The sequence below is a fragment of the Triticum aestivum genome, chromosome 1D (genome assembly GCF_018294505.1).
Source record: "Triticum aestivum cultivar Chinese Spring chromosome 1D, IWGSC CS RefSeq v2.1, whole genome shotgun sequence".
Classification (NCBI taxonomy): Eukaryota; Viridiplantae; Streptophyta; class Magnoliopsida; order Poales; family Poaceae; genus Triticum; species Triticum aestivum.
The window spans coordinates 161543505-161561096 of record NC_057796.1 but is presented as its reverse complement, the minus strand read 5'-3'; positions in this window follow the sequence as shown (position 1 = coordinate 161561096).

The following is a 17592-nucleotide window of genomic DNA, read 5'->3' as shown; positions in this document are numbered from 1 at the left end:
CACACCATGCCACCGTCACTCGGCCGCAAACATTGAGATACCTGGTTTTTAAATTCTAGTAAATCCAAAACTCGTCTCAAATTCATGAAACTTGGCATCCTATCATGGAGCGACATCGACATACCGTGGTAAATTTTTTGTCCCATTTGGGGGAAGGTTTGGTTATAAGCTTCTCAGAAACCAGAGTTTCTCACAACAAGCGTGATGGTTTCGGTAGGGAACGTGCCACCTTTGGGGACGAAACAATATCCGTTGGCTCTTATTGCTTTCAAAATCTTTCGAGTGTCAACATAGAACAACAGGAGTGTTGTGTTCAATTTTGGAATTTTTCGGGGTTCATTTGGACATTTTTATACATTAACTAGGTTTTCCAGGCATTGTTATGCGCATAATTCAAATTTGAAGTACATGCATATTCTTTAGTGCATATAAACTGGTTGAAAAATCAAATATGTGTCCTTGGTTGTATGCTTAGGTCCCATGCAAGAAATGGGAATGAATTTCACACACCATGCCACCGTCACTTGGCCGCAAACATTGAGATACCTGGTTTTTAAATTCTAGTAAATCCAAAACTCGTCTGAAATTCATGAAACTTGGCATGCTATCATGGAGCGGCATCAACATGCCGTGGTAAATTTTTTGTCCCATTTGGGGCAGGTTTGGTTATAAGCTTCTCAGAAACCAGAGCTTCTCACAACAAGCGTGATGGTTTCGGTAGGGAACGTGCCACCTTTGGGGATAAAACAATATCCGTTGCCTCTTATTGCTTTCAAAATCTTTCGAGTGTCAACATAGAACAACAGGAGTGTTGTGTTCAATTTTGGAATTTTTCGGGGTTCGTTTGGACATTTTTATACATTAACTAGGTTTTCCAGGCATTGTTATGCGCATAATTCAAATTTGAAGTACATGCATATTCTCCAGTGCATATAAACTGGTTGAAAAATCAAATATGTGTCCTTGGTTGCATGCTTAGGTCCCATGCAAGAAATGGGAATGAATTTCACACACCATGCCACCGTCACTCGGCCGCAAACATTGAGATACCTGGTTTTTAAATTCTAGTAAATCCAAAACTCGTCTGAAATTCATGAAACTTGGCATGCTATCATGGAGCGGCATCAACATGCCGTGGTAAATTTTTTGTCCCATTTGGGGGCAGGTTTGGTTATAAGCCTCTCAGAAACCAGAGCTTCTCACAACAAGCATGATGGTTTCGGTAGGGAACGTGCCACCTTTGGGGACGAAACAATATCCGTTGTCTCTTATTGCTTTCAAATTCTTTCGAGTGTCAACATAGAACAACAGGAGTGTTGTGTTCAATTTTGGAATTTTTCGGGGTTCGTTTGGACATTTTTACACATTAACTGGGTTTTCCAGGCATTTTATGCGCATAATTCAAATTTGAACTACATGCACATTCTCCAGTGCATATAAACTGGTTGAAAAATCAAATATGTGTCCTTTGTTGCATGATTAGGTCCCATGCAAGAAATGGGAATGAATTTCACACACCCTGCCAACGTCACTCGGCCGCAAACATTGAGATACCTGGTTTTTAAATTCTAGTAAATCCAAAACTCGTCTAAAATTCATGAAACTTGGCTTGCTATCATGGAGCGGCATCAACATGCCGTGGTAAATTTTTTGTCCCATTTGGGGCAGGTTTGGTTATAAGCTTCTCAGAAACCAGAGCTTCTCACAACAAGCGTGATGGTTTCGGTAGGGAACGTGCCACCTTTCGGGACGAAACGATGTCTGTTGCCTCTTATTGCTTTAAAAAAATTGGAGTGTCAACATAGAACAACAGGAGTGTTGTGTTCAATTTTGGAATTTTTCGGGGTTCGTTTGGACATTTTTATACATTAACTAGGTTTTCCAGGCATTGTTATGCGCATAATTCAAATTTGAAGTACATGCATATTCTCCAGTGCATATAAACTGGTTGAAAAATAAAATATGTGTCCTTGGTTGCATGCTTAGGTCCCATGCAAGAAATGGGAATGAATTTCACACACCATGCCACCGTCACTCGGCCACAAACATTGAGATACCTGGTTTTTAAATTCTAGTAAATCCAAAACTCGTCTGAAATTCATGAAACTTGGCATGCTATCATGGAGCGGCATCAACATGCCGTGGTAAATTTTTTGTCCCATTTGGGGCAGGTTTGGTTATAAGCTTCTCAGAAACCAGAGCTTCTCACAACAAGCGTGATTGTTTCGGTAGGGAACGTGCCACCTTTGGGGACAAAACAATATCCGTTGCCTCTTATTGCTTTCAAAATCTTTCGAGTGTCAACATAGAACAACAGGAGTGTTGTGTTTAATTTTGGAATTTTTCGGGGTTCGTTTGGACATTTTTATACATTAACTAGGTTTTCCAGGCATTGTTATGCGCATAATTCAAATTTGAAGTACATGCATATTCTCCAGTGCATATAAACTGGTTGAAAAATCAAATATGTGTCCTTGGTTGCATGCTTAGGTCCCATGCAAGAAATGGGAATGAATTTCACACACCATGCCACCGTCACTCGGCCGCAAACATTGAGATACCTGGTTTTTAAATTCTAGTAAATCCAAAACTCGTCTGAAATTCATGAAACTTGGCATCCTATCATGGAGCGACATCGACATACCGTGGTAAATTTTTTGTCCCATTTGGGGGAAGGTTTGGTTATAAGCTTCTCAGAAACCAGAGCTTCTCACAACAAGCGTGATGGTTTCGGTAGGGAACGTGCCACCTTTGGGGACGAAACAATATCCGTTGTCTCTTATTGCTTTCAAAATCTTTCGAGTGTCAACATAGAACAACAGGAGTGTTGTGTTCAATTTTGGAATTTTTCGGGGTTCATTTGGACATTTTTATACATTAACTAGGTTTTCCAGGCATTGTTATGCGCATAATTCAAATTTGAAGTACATGCATATTCTCCAGTGCATATAAACTGGTTGAAAAATCAAATATGTGTCCTTGGTTGTATGCTTAGGTCCCATGCAAGAAATGGGAATGAATTTCACACACCATGCCACCGTCACTTGGCCGCAAACATTGAGATACCTGGTTTTTAAATTCTAGTAAATCCAAAACTCGTCTGAAATTCATGAAACTTGGCATGCTATCATGGAGCGGCATCAACATGCCGTGGTAAATTTTTTGTCCCATTTGGGGCAGGTTTGGTTATAAGCTTCTCAGAAACCAGAGCTTCTCACAACAAGCGTGATGGTTTCGGTAGGGAACGTGCCACCTTTGGGGACAAAACAATATCCGTTGCCTCTTATTGCTTTCAAAATCTTTCGAGTGTCAACATAGAACAACAGGAGTGTTGTGTTCAATTTTGGAATTTTTCGGGGTTCGTTTGGACATTTTTATACATTAACTAGGTTTTCCAGGCATTGTTATGCGCATAATTCAAATTTGAAGTACATGCATATTCTCCAGTGCATATAAACTGGTTGAAAAATCAAATGTGTGTCCTTGGTTGCATGCTTAGGTCCCATGCAAGAAATGGGAATGAATTTCACACACCATGCCACCGTCACTCGGCCGCAAACATTGAGATACCTGGTTTTTAAATTCTAGTAAATCCAAAACTCGTCTGAAATTCATGAAACTTGGCATGCTATCATGGAGCGACATCAACATGGCGTGGTAAATTTTTTGTCCCATTTGGGGGCAGGTTTTGTTATAAGCTTCTCAGAAACCAGAGCTTCTCACAACAAGCGTGATGGTTTCGGTAGGGAACGTGCCACCTTTGGGGACAAAACAATATCCGTTGCCTCTTATTGCTTTCAAAATCTTTCGAGTGTCAACATAGAACAACAGGAGTGTTGTGTTCAATTTTGGAATTTTTCGGGGTTCGTTTGGACATTTTTATACATTAACTAGGTTTTCCAGGCATTGTTATGCGCATAATTCAAATTTGAAGTACATGCATATTCTCTAGTGCATATAAACTGGTTGAAAAATCAAATATGTGTCCATGGTTGCATGCTTAGGTCCCATGCAAGAAATGGGAATGAATTTCACACACCATGCCACCGTCACTCGGCCGCAAACATTGAGATACCTGGTTTTCAAATTCTAGTAAATCCAAAACTCGTCTGAAATTCATGAAACTTGGCATGCTATCATGGAGCGGCATCAACATGCCGTGGTAAATTTTTTGTCCCATTTGGGGCAGGTTTGGTTATAAGCTTCTCAGAAACCAGAGCTTCTCACAACAAGCATGATGGTTTCGGTAGGGAACGTGCCACCTTTGGGGACGAAACGATATCCGTTGCCTGTTATTGCTTTCAAAATCTTTCGAGTGTCAACATAGAACAACAGGAGTGTTGTGTTCAATTTTGGAATTTTTCGGGGTTCGTTTGGACATTTTTACACATTAACTGGGTTTTCCAGGCATTTTATGCGCATAATTCAAATTTGAATTACATGCACATTCTCCAGTGCATATAAACTGGTTGAAAAATCAAATATGTGTCCTTGGTTGCATGCTTTGGTCCCATGCAAGAAATGGGAATGAATTTCACACACCCTGATAACATCACTCGGCCGCAAACATTGAGATACCTGGTTTTAAAATTCTAGTAAATCCAAAACTCGTCTAAAATTCATGAAACTTGGCATGCTATCATGGAGCGGCATCAACATGCCGTGGTAAATTTTTTGTCCCATTTGGGGCAGGTTTGGTTATAAGCTTCTCACAACAAGCGTGATGGTTTCGGTAGGGAACGTGTCACCGTTGGGGACGAAACGATGTCCGTTGCCTCTTATTGCTTTAAAAAAAACTTGAGTGTCAACACAGAACAACAGGAGTGTTGTGTTCAATTTTGGAATTTTGCGGGGTTCGTTTGGACATTTTTATAAATTAACTAGATTTTCCAGGCATTGTTATGCGCATAATTCAAATTTGAAGTACATGCATATTCTCAAGTGGATATAAACTGGTTGAAAAATCAAATATGTGTCGTTGGTTGCATGCTTAGGTCCCATGCAAGAAATGGGAATGAATTTCACAGACCATGCCACCGTCACTCGGCCGCAAACATTGAGATACCTGGTTTTTAGATTCTAGTAAATCCAAAACTCGTCTGAAATTCATGAAACTTGGCATGCTATCATGGAGCGGCATCAACATGCCGTGGTAAATTTTTTGTCCCATTTGGGGCAGGTTTGGTTATAAGCTTCTCAGAAACCAGAGCTTCTCACAACAAGCGTGATGGTTTCCGTAGGGAACGTGCCACCTTTGGGGACGAAACAATATCCATTGCCTCTTATTGCTTTCAAAATCTTTCGAGTGTCAACATAGAACAACAGGAGTGTTGTGTTCAATTTTGGAATTTTTCGGGGTTCGTTTGGACATTTTTACACATTAACTGGGTTTTCCAGGCATTTTATGCGCATAATTCAAATTTGAACTACATGCACATTCTCCAGTGCATATAAACTGGTTGAAAAATCAAATATGTGTCCTTGGTTGCATGCTTAGGTCCCATGCAAGAAATGGGAATGAATTTCACACACCCTGCCAACGTCACTCGGCCGCAAACATTGAGATACCTGGTTTTTAAATTCTAGTAAATCCAAAACTCGTCTAAAATTCATGAAACATGGCATGCTATCATGGAGCGGCATCACCATGCCGTGGTAAATTTTTTGTCCCATTTGGGGCAGGTTTCGTTATAAGCTTCTCAGAAACCAGAGCTTCTCACGACAAGTGTGCTGGTTTCGGTAGGGAACGTGCCACCTTTGGAGACGAAACGATGTCCGTTGCCTCTTATTACTTTAAAAAAAATTGAGTGTCAACATAGAACAACAGGAGTGTTGTGTTCAATTTTGGAATTTTTCGGGGTTCGTTTGGACATTTTTATACATTAACTAGGTTTTCCAGGCATTGTTATGCGCATAATTCAAATTTGAAGTACATGCATATTCTCCAGTGCATATAAACTGGTTGAAAAATCAAATATGTGTCCTTGGTTGCATGCTTAGGTCCCATGCAAGAAATGGGAATGAATTTCACACACCATGCCACCGTCACTCGGCCGCAAACATTGAGATACCTGGTTTTCAAATTCTAGTAAATCCAAAACTCGTCTGAAATTCATGAAACTTGGCATGCCATCATGGAGCGGCATCAACATGCCGTGGTAAATTTTTTGTCCCATTTGGGGCAGGTTTGGTTATAAGCTTCTTAGAAACCAGAGCTTCTCACCACAAGCGTGATGGTTTCGGTAGGGAACGTGCCACCTTTGGGGACGAAACGATATCCGTTGCCTCTTATTGCTTTCAAAATCTTTCGAGTGTCAACATAGAACAACAGGAGTGTTGTGTTCAATTTTGGAATTTTTCGGGGTTCGTTTGGACATTTTTATACATTAACTAGGTTTTCCAGGCATTGTTATGCGCATAATTCAAATTTGAAGTACATGCATATTCTCCAGTGCATATAAACTGGTTGAAAAATCAAATATGTGTCCTTGGTTGCATGCTTAGGTCCCATGCAAGAAATGGGAATGAATTTCACACACCATGCCACCGTCACTCGGCCGCAAACATTGAGATACCTGGTTTTCAAATTCTAGTAAATCCAAAACTCGTCTGAAATTCATGAAACTTGGCATGCCATCATGGAGCGGCATCAACATGCCGTGGTAAATTTTTTGTCCCATTTGGGGCAGGTTTGGTTATAAGCTTCTTAGAAACCAGAGCTTCTCACCACAAGCGTGATGGTTTCGGTAGGGAACGTGCCACCTTTGGGGACGAAACGATATCCGTTGCCTCTTATTGCTTTCAAAATCTTTCGAGTGTCAACATAGAACAACAGGAGTGTTGTGTTCAATTTTGGAATTTTTCGGGGTTCGTTTGGACATTTTTATACATTAACTAGGTTTTCCAGGCATTGTTATGCGCATAATTCAAATTTGAAGTACATGCATATTCTCCAGTGCATATAAACTGGTTGAAAAATCAAATATGTGTCCTTGGTTGCATGCTTAGGTCCCATGCAAGAAATGGGAATGAATTTCACACAACATGCCACCGTCACTCGGCCGCAAACATTGATATACCTGGTTTTTAAATTCTAAAAAATCCAAAACTCGTCTGAAATTCATGAAACTTGGCTTGCTATCATGGAGCGGCATCAACATGCCGTGGTAAATTTTTTGTCCCATTTGGGGCAGGTTTGGTTATAAGCTTCTCAGAAACCAGAGCTTCTCACCACAAGCGTGATGGTTTCGGTAGGGAACGTGCCACCTTTGGGGACGAAACGATATCCGTTGCCTCTTATTGCTTTCAAAATCTTTCGAGTGTCAACATAGAACAACAGGAGTGTTGTGTTCAATTTTGGAATTTTTTGGGGTTCGTTTGGACATTTTTATACATTAACTAGGTTTTCCAGGCATTGTTATGCGCACAATTCAAATTTGAAGTACATGCATATTCTCCAGTGCATATAAACTGGTTGAAAAATCAAATATGTGTCCTTGGTTGCATGCTTAGGTCCCATGCAAGAAATGGGAATGAATTTCACACACCATGCCACCGTCACTCGGCCGCAAACATTGAGATACCTGGTTTTTAAATTCTAGTAAATCCAAAACTCGTCTGAACTTCATGAAACTTGGCATGCTATCATGGAGCGGCATCAACATGCCGTGGTAAATTTTTTGTCCCATTTGGGGGCAGGTTTGGTTATAAGCTTCTCAGAAACCAGAGCTTCTCACAACAAGCGTGATGGTTTCGGTAGGGAACGTGCCACCTTTGGGGACGAAATAATATCCGTTGTCTCTTATTGCTTTCAAAATCTTTCGAGTGTCAACATAGAACAACAGGAGTGTTGTGTTCAATTTTGGAATTTTTGGGGTTCGTTTGGAAATTTTTTACACATTAACTGGGTTTTCCAGGCATTTTATGCGCATAATTCAAATTTGAAGTACATGCATATTCTCCAGTGCATATAAACTGGTTGAAAAATCAAATATGTGTCCTTGGTTGCATGCTTAGGTCCCATGCAAGAAATGGGAATGAATTTCACACACCATGCCACCGTCACTCGGCCGCAAACATTGATATACCTGGTTTTTAAATTCTAAAAAAATCCAAAACTCGTCTGAAATTCATGAAACTTGGCTTGCTATCATGGAGCAGCATCAACATGCCGTGGTAAATTTTTTGTCCCATTTGGGGCAGGTTTGGTTATAAGCTTCTCAGAGACCAGAGCTTCTCACAACAAGCGTGATGGTTTCGGTAGGGAACGTGCCACCTTTGGGGACGAAACGATATCCGTTGCCTCTTATTGCTTTAAAAAAATTGGAGTGTCAACATAGAACAACAGGAGTGTTGTGTTCAATTTTGGAATTTTTCGGGGTTCGTTTGGACATTTTTACACATTAACTGGGTTTTCCAGGCATTGTTATGCGCATAATACAAATTTGAAGTACATGCATATTCTCCAGTGCATATAAACTGGTTGAAAAATCAAATATGTGTCCTTGGTTGCATGCTTAGGTCCCATGCAAGAAATGGGAATGAATTTCACACACCATGCCACCGTCACTCGGCCGCAAACATTGATATACCTGGTTTTTAAATTCTAAAAAATCCAAAACTCGTCTGAAATTCATGAAACTTGGCTTGCTATCATGGAGCGGCATCAACATGCCGTGGTAAATTTTTTGTCCCATTTGGGGCAGGTTTGGTTATAAGCTTCTCAGAAACCAGAGCTTCTCACCACAAGCGTGATGGTTTCGGTAGGGAACGTGCCACCTTTGGGGACGAAACGATATCCGTTGCCTCTTATTGCTTTCAAAATCTTTCGAGTGTCAACATAGAACAACAGGAGTGTTGTGTTCAATTTTGGAATTTTTTGGGGTTCGTTTGGACATTTTTATACATTAACTAGGTTTTCCAGGCATTGTTATGCGCACAATTCAAATTTGAAGTACATGCATATTCTCCAGTGCATATAAACTGGTTGAAAAATCAAATATGTGTCCTTGGTTGCATGCTTAGGTCCCATGCAAGAAATGGGAATGAATTTCACACACCATGCCACCGTCACTCGGCCGCAAACATTGAGATACCTGGTTTTTAAATTCTAGTAAATCCAAAACTCGTCTGAACTTCATGAAACTTGGCATGCTATCATGGAGCGGCATCAACATGCCGTGGTAAATTTTTTGTCCCATTTGGGGGCAGGTTTGGTTATAAGCTTCTCAGAAACCAGAGCTTCTCACAACAAGCGTGATGGTTTCGGTAGGGAACGTGCCACCTTTGGGGACGAAATAATATCCGTTGTCTCTTATTGCTTTCAAAATCTTTCGAGTGTCAACATAGAACAACAGGAGTGTTGTGTTCAATTTTGGAATTTTTGGGGTTCGTTTGGAAATTTTTTACACATTAACTGGGTTTTCCAGGCATTGTTATGCGCATAATACAAATTTGAAGTACATGCATATTCTCCAGTGCATATAAACTGGTTGAAAAATCAAATATGTGTCCTTGGTTGCATGCTTAGGTCCCATGCAAGAAATGGGAATGAATTTCACACACCATGCCACCGTCACTCGGCCGCAAACATTGAGATACCTGGTTTTCAAATTCTAGTAAATCCAAAACTCGTCTGAAATTCATGAAACTTGGCATGCTATCATGGAGCGGCATCAACATGCCGTGGTAAATTTTTTGTCCCATTTGGGGCAGGTTTGGTTATAAGCTTCTCAGAAACCAGAGCTTCTCACAACAAGCGTGATGGTTTCGGTAGGGAACGTGCCACCTTTGGGGACGAAACGATATCCGTTGCCTCTTATTGCTTTCAAAATCTTTCGAGTGTCAACATAGAACAACAGGAGTGTTGTGTTCAATTTTGGAATTTTTCGGGGTTCGTTTGGACATTTTTACACATTAACTGGTTTTCCAGGCATTTTATGCGCATAATTCAAATTTGAATTACATGCACATTCTCCAGTGCATATAAACTGGTTGAAAAATCAAATATGTGTCCTTGGTTGCATGCTTTGGTCCCATGCTGGAAATGGGAATGAATTTCACACACCCTGCCAACGTCACTCGGCCGCAAACATTGAGATACTTGGTTTTAAAATTCTAGTAAATCCAAAACTCGTCTAAAATTCATGAAACTTGGCATGCTAATATGGAGCGGCATCAACATGCCGTGGTAAATTTTTTGTCCCATTTGGGGCAGGTTTTGTTATAAGCTTCTCACAACAAGCGTGATGGTTTCGGTAGGGAATGTGCCACCGTTGGGGACGAAACGATGTCCGTTGCCTCTTATTGCTTTAAAAAAAATTTGAGTGTCAACACAGAACAACAGGAGTGTTGTGTTCAATTTTGGAATTTTGCGGGGTTCGTTTTGAAATTTATATAAATTAACTAGGTTTTCCAGGCATTGTTATGCGCATAATTCAAATTTGAAGTACATGCATATTCTCCAGTGCATATAAACTGGTTGAAAAATCAAATATGTGTCCTTGGTTGCATGCTTAGGTCCCATGCAAGAAATGGGAATGAATTTCACAGACCATGCCACCGTCACTCGGCCGCAAACATTGAGATACCTGGTTTTAAAATTCTAGTAAATCCAAAACTCGTCTGAAATTCATGAAACTTGGCATGCTATCATGGAGCGGCATCAACATGCCGTGGTAAATTTTTTGTCCCATTTGGGGCAGGTTTGGTTATAAGCTTCTCAGAAACCAGAGCTTCTCACAACAAGCGTGATGGTTTCGGTAGGGAACGTGCCACCTTTGGGGACGAAACAATATCCATTGCCTCTTATTGCTTTCAAAATCTTTCGAGTGTCAACATAGAACAACAGGAGTGTTGTGTTCAATTTTGGAATTTTTCGGGGTTCGTTTGGACATTTTTACACATTAACTGGGTTTTCCAGGCATTTTATGCGCATAATTCAAATTTGAACTACATGCACATTCTCCAGTGCATATAAACTGGTTGAAAAATCAAATATGTGTCCTTGGTTGCATGCTTAGGTCCCATGCAAGAAATGGGAATGAATTTCACACACCCTGCCAACGTCACTCGGCCGCAAACATTGAGATACCTGGTTTTTAAATTCTAGTAAATCCAAAACTCGTCTAAAATTCATGAAACTTGGCATGGTATCATGGAGCGGCATCACCATGCCGTGGTAAATTTTTTGTCCCATTTGGGGCAGGTTTGGTTATAAGCTTCTCAGAAACCAGAGCTTCTCACAACAAGCGTGATGGTTTCGGTAGGGAACGTGCCACCTTTGGGGACGAAACGATATCCGTTGCCTCTTATTGCTTTCAAAATCTTTCGAGTGTCAACATAGAACAACAGGAGTGTTGTGTTCAATTTTGGAATTTTTCGGGGTTCGTTTGGACATTTTTATACAATAACTAGGTTTTCCAGGCATTGTTATGCGCATAATTCAAATTTGAAGTACATGCATATTCTCCAGTGCATATAAACTGGTTGAAAAATCAAATATGTGTCCTGGGTTGCATGCTTAGGTCCCATGCAAGAAATGGGAATGAATTTCACACACCATGCCACCGTCACTCGGCCGCAAACATTGAGATACCTGGTTTTCAAATTCTAGTAAATCCAAAACTCGTCTGAAATTCATGAAACTTGGCATGCTATCATGGAGCGGCATCAACATGTCGTGGTAAATTTTTTGTCCCATTTGGGGCAGGTTTGGTTATAAGCTTCTCAGAAACCAGAGCTTCTCACCACAAGCGTGATGGTTTCGGTAGGGAACGTGCCACCTTTGGGGACGAAACGATATCCGTTGCCTCTTATTGCTTTCAAAATCTTTCGAGTGTCAACATAGAACAACAGGAGTGTTGTGTTCAATTTTGGAATTTTTCGGATTTCGTTTGGACATTTTTATACATTAACTAGGTTTTCCAGGCATTGTTATGCGCATAATTCAAATTTGAAGTACATGCATATTCTCCAGTGCATATAAACTGGTTGAAAAATCAAATATGTGTCCTTGGTTGCATGCTTAGGTCCCATGCAAGAAATGGGAATGAATTTCACACACCATGCCACCGTCACTCGGCCGCAAACATTGAGATACCTGGTTTTTAAATTCTAGTAAATCCAAAACTCGTTTGAAATTCATGAAACATGGCATGCTATCATGGAGCGGCATCAACATGCCGTGGTAAATTTTTTGTCCCATTTGGGGGCAGGTGTGGTTATAAGCTTCTCAGAAACCAGAGCTTCTCACAACAAGCGTGATGGTTTCGGTAGGGAACGTGCCACCTTTGGGGACGAAACAATATCCGTTGTCTCTTATTGCTTTCAAAATCTTTCGAGTGTCAACATAGAACAACAGGAGTGTTGTGTTCAATTTTGGAATTTTTCGGGGTTCGTTTGGAATTTTTTTACACATTAACTGGGTTTTCCAGGCATTTTATGCGCATAATTCAAATTTGAACTACATGCACATTCTCCAGTGCATATAAACTGGTTGAAAAAACAATTATGTGTCCTTCGTTGCATGCTTAGGTCCCATGCAAGAAATGGGAATGAAATTCACACACCCTGCCAACGTCACTCGGCCGCAAACATTGAGATACCTGGTTTTTAAATTCTAGTAAATCCAAAACTCGTCTAAAATTCATGAAACTTGGCTTGCTATCATGGAGCGGCATCAACATGCCGTGCTAATTTTTTTGTCCCATTTGGGGTAGGTTTGGTTATAAGCTTCTCAGAAACCAGATCTTCTCACAACAAGCGTGATGGTTTAGGTAGGGAACGTGCCACCTTTGGGGACGAAACGATGTCCGTTGCCTCTTATTGCTTTAAAAAAAATTTGAGTGTCAACATAGAACAACAGGAGTGTTGTGTTCAATTTTGGAATTTTTCGGGGTTCGTTTGGACATTTTTATACATTAACTAGGTTTTCCAGGCATTGTTATGCGCATAATTCAAATTTGAAGTACATGCATATTCTCCAGTGCATATAAACTGGTTGAAAAATCAAATATGTGTCCTTGGTTGCATGCTTAGGTCCCATGCAAGAAATGGGAATGAATTTCACACACCATGCCACCGTCACTCGGCCGCAAACATTGAGATACCTGGTTTTTAAATTCTAGTAAATCCAAAACTCGTCTGAAATTCATGAAACTTGGCATGCTATCATGGAGCGGCATCAACATGCCGTGGTAAATTTTTTGTCCGATTTGGGGCAGGTTTGGTTATAAGCTTCTCAGAAACCAGAGCTTCTCACAACAAGCGTGATGGTTTCGGTAGGGAACGTGCCACCTTTGGGGACGAAACAATATCCGTTGCCTCTTATTGCTTTCAGAATCTTTCGAGTGTCAACATAGAACAACAGGAGTGTTGTGTTCAATTTTGGAATTTTTCGGGGATCGTTTGGAATTTTTTTACACATTAATTGGGTTTTCCAGGCATTTTATGCGCATAATTCAAATTTGAACTACATGCACAATCTCCAGTGCATATAAACTAGTTGAAAAATCAAATATGTGTCCTTGGTTGCATGCTTAGGTCCCATGCAAGAAATGGGAATGAATTTCACACACCCTGCCAACATCACTCGGCCGCAAACATTGAGATACCTGGTTTTTAAATTCTAGTAAATCCAAAACTCGTCTAAAATTCATGAAACTTGGCTTGCTATCATGGAGCGGCATCAACAAGCCGTGTTAAATTTTTTGTCCCAATTGGGGCACGTTTGGTTATAAGCTTCTCAGAAACCAGAGCTTCTCACAACAAGCGTGATGGGTTCGGTAGGGAACGTGCCACCTTTGGGGACGAAACGATGTCCGTTGCCTCTTATTGCTTTAAAAAAAATTTGAGTGTGAACATAGAACAACAGGAGTGTTGTGTTCAATTTTGGAATTTTTCGGGGTTCGTTTGGACATTTTTATACATTAACTAGGTTTTCCAGGCATTGTTATGCGCATAATTCAAATTTGAAGTACATGCATATTCTCCAGTGCATATAAACTGGTTGAAAAATCAAATATGTGTCCTTGGTTGCATGCTTAGGTCCCATGCAAGAAATGGGAATGAATTTCACACACCATGCCACCGTCACTCGGCCGCAAACATTGAGATACCTGGTTTTTAAATTCTAGTAAATCCAAAACTCGTCTGAAATTCATGAAACTTGGTGCTATCATGGAGCGGCATGAACATGCCGTGGTAAATTTTTTGTCCCATTTGGGGCAGGTTTGGTTATAAGCTTCTCAGAAACCAGAGCTTCTCACAACAAGCGTGATGGTTTCGGTAGGGAACGTGCCACCTTTGGGGACGAAACAATATCCGTTGCCTCTTATTGCTTTCAGAATCTTTCGAGTGTCAACATAGAACAACAGGAGTGTTGGGTTCAATTTTGGAATTTTTCGGGGTTCGTTTGGACATTTTTACACATTAACTGGGTTTTCCAGGCATTTTATGCGCGTAATTCAAATTTGAACTACATGCACATTCTCCAGTGCATATAAACTGGTTGAAAAATCAAATATGTGTCCTTGGTTGCATGCTTAGGTCCCATGCAAGAAATGGGAATGAATTTCACACACCCTGCCAACGTCACTCGGCCGCAAACATTGAGATACCTTGTTTTTAAATTCTAGTAAATCCAAAACTCGTCTAAAATTCATGAAACTTGGCATGCTATCATGTAGCGGCATCACCATGCCGTGGTAAATTTTTTGTCCCATTTGGGGTAGGTTTGGTTATAAGCTTCTCAGAAACCAAAGGTTCTCACAACAAGCGTGATGGTTTCGGTAGGGAACGTGCCACCTTTGGAGACGAAACGATGTCCGTTGCCTCTTATTGCTTTAAAAAAAATTGAGTGTCAACATAGAACAACAGGAGTGTTGTGTTCAATTTTGGAATTTTTCGGGGTTCGTTTGGACATTTTTATACATTAACTAGGTTTTCCAGGCATTGTTATGCACATAATTCAAATTTGAAGTACATGCATATTCTCCAGTGCATATAAACTGGTTGAAAAATCAAATATGTGTCCTTGGTTGCATGCTTAGGTCCCATGCAAGAAATGGGAATGAATTTCACACACCATGCCACCGTCACTCGGCCGCTAACATTGAGATACCTGGTTTTCAAATTCTAGTAAATCCAAAACTCGTCTGAAATTCATGAAACTTGGCATGCTATCCTAGAGCGGCATCAACATGCCGTGGTAAATTTTTTGTCCCATTTGGGGCAGGTTCGGTTATAAGCTTCTCAGAAACCAGAGCTTCTCACCACAAGCGTGATGGTTTCGGTAGGGAACGTGCCACCTTTGGGGACGAAACGATATCCGTTGCCTCTTATTGCTTTCAAAATCTTTCGAGTGTCAACATAGAACAACAGGAGTGTTGTGTTCAATTTTGGAATTTTTCTGGGTTCGTTTGAACATTTTTACACATTAACTGGGTTTTCCAGGCATTTTATGCGCATATTTCAAATTTGAACTACATGCACATTCTCCAGTGCATATAAACTGGTTGAAAAATCAAATATGTGTCCTTGGTTGCATGCTTAGGTCCCATGCAAGAAATGGGAATGAATTTCACACACCCTGCCAACGTCACTCGGCCGCAAACATTGAGATACCTGGTTTTAAAATTCTAGTAAATCCAAAACTCGTCTAAAATTCCTGAAACTTGGCATGCTATCAAGCAGCGGCATCACCATGCCGTGGTAAATTTTTGTCCCATTTGGGGCAGGTTTGGTTATAAGCTTCTCAGAAACCAGAGCTTCTCACAACAAGCGTGATGGTTTCGGTAGGGAACGTGCCACCTTTGGGGACGAAACGATGTCCGTTGCCTCTTATTGCTTTAAAAAAATTTGAGTGTCAACATAGAACAACAGGAGTGTTGTGTTCAATTTTGGAATTTTTCGGGGTTCGTTTGGACATTTTTATACATTAACTAGGTTTTCCAGGCATTGTTATGCGCATAATTCAAATTTGAAGTACATGCATATTCTCCAGTGCATATAAACTGGTTGAAAAATCAAATATGTGTCCTTGGTTGCATGCTTAGGTCCCATGCAAGAAATGGGAATGAATTTCACACACCATGCCACCGTCACTCGGCCGCAAACATTGAGATACCTGGTTTTTAAATTCTAGTAAATCCAAAACTCGTCTGAAATTCATGAAACTTGGCATGCTATCATGGAGCGGCATCAACATGCCGTGGTAATTTTTTTGTCCCATTTGGGGCAGGTTTGGTTATAAGCTTCTCAGAAACCAGAGCTTCTCACAACAAGCGTGATGGTTTCGGTAGGGAACGTGCCACCTTTGCGGACGAAACAATATCCGTTGCCTCTTATTGCTTTCAGAATCTTTCGAGTGTCAACATAGAACAACAGGAGTGTTGTGTTCAATTTTGGAATTTTTCGGGGATCGTTTGGAATTTTTTTACATATTAATTGAGTTTTCCAGGCATTTTATGCGCATAATTCAAATTTGAACTACATGCACATTCTCCAGTGCATATAAACTAGTTGAAAAATCAAATATGTGTCCTTGGTTGCATGCTTAGGTCCCATGCAAGAAATGGGAATGAATTTCACACACCCTGCCAACATCACTCGGCCGCAAACATTGAGATACCTGGTTTTAAATTCTAGTAAATCCAAAACTCGTCTAAAATTCATGAAACTTGGCTTGCTATCATGGAGCGGCATCAACATGCCGTGTTTAATTTTTTGTCCCAATTGGGGCAGGTTTGGTTATAAGCTTCTCAGAAACCAGAGCTTCTCACAACAAGCGTGATGGGTTCGGTAGGGAACGTGCCACCTTTGGGGACGAAACGATGTCCGTTGCCTCTTATTGCTTTAAAAAAAATTTGAGTGTCAACATAGAACAACAGGAGTGTTGTGTTCAATTTTGGAATTTTTCGGGGTTCGTTTGGACATTTTTATACATTAACTAGGTTTTCCAGGCATTGTTATGCGCATAATTCAAATTTGAAGTACATGCATATTCTCTAGTGCATATAAACTGGTTGAAAAATCAAATATGTGTCCTTGGTTGCATGCTTAGCACTACTGGAATCAGCTAATTTGCCATCTGCCAGCTCTTTGCCGTCCGCTAGCTGACGGCAAAGAAGCTCTTTGCCGTCCGCCAGCTCTTTGCCATCAGCTACCCAAAAGCAGACGGCAAAGAAGCTCTTTGCCGTCTGCCAGCTCTTTGCCGTCGGCCAGCTGACGGCAAAGAATCTTTGCCGTCCGCTGGCGGACCGCAAAGAGTGAGGTGGCCCCCACCCCCCGCCCGTTTTTGAAAAACTTAACGGGCCACCTCTTTGCCGTCCGCTAGCGGACGGCAAAGAGGCAAAAAAGCGGACGGCAAAGGGGGGCGGACGGCAAAGAGCCTACTACCTAACGGCCCGTACCCCCGCCCGTTACTCGCTTCTTCCCTCTCCCTCCCACGCCGCCGTTTCTCTCCTCCCACGCCGCCGCCCGCCGCGCGCCGCCGCCGCCCCGTCGCCCCCGCCGCCCCGGCTCGCCGCCGCCCCGGGGCCCCGTCGCCCTCACCGCCCCGGCCCCCCGCCGCCCCCCGCGCCCCCCGCCCCC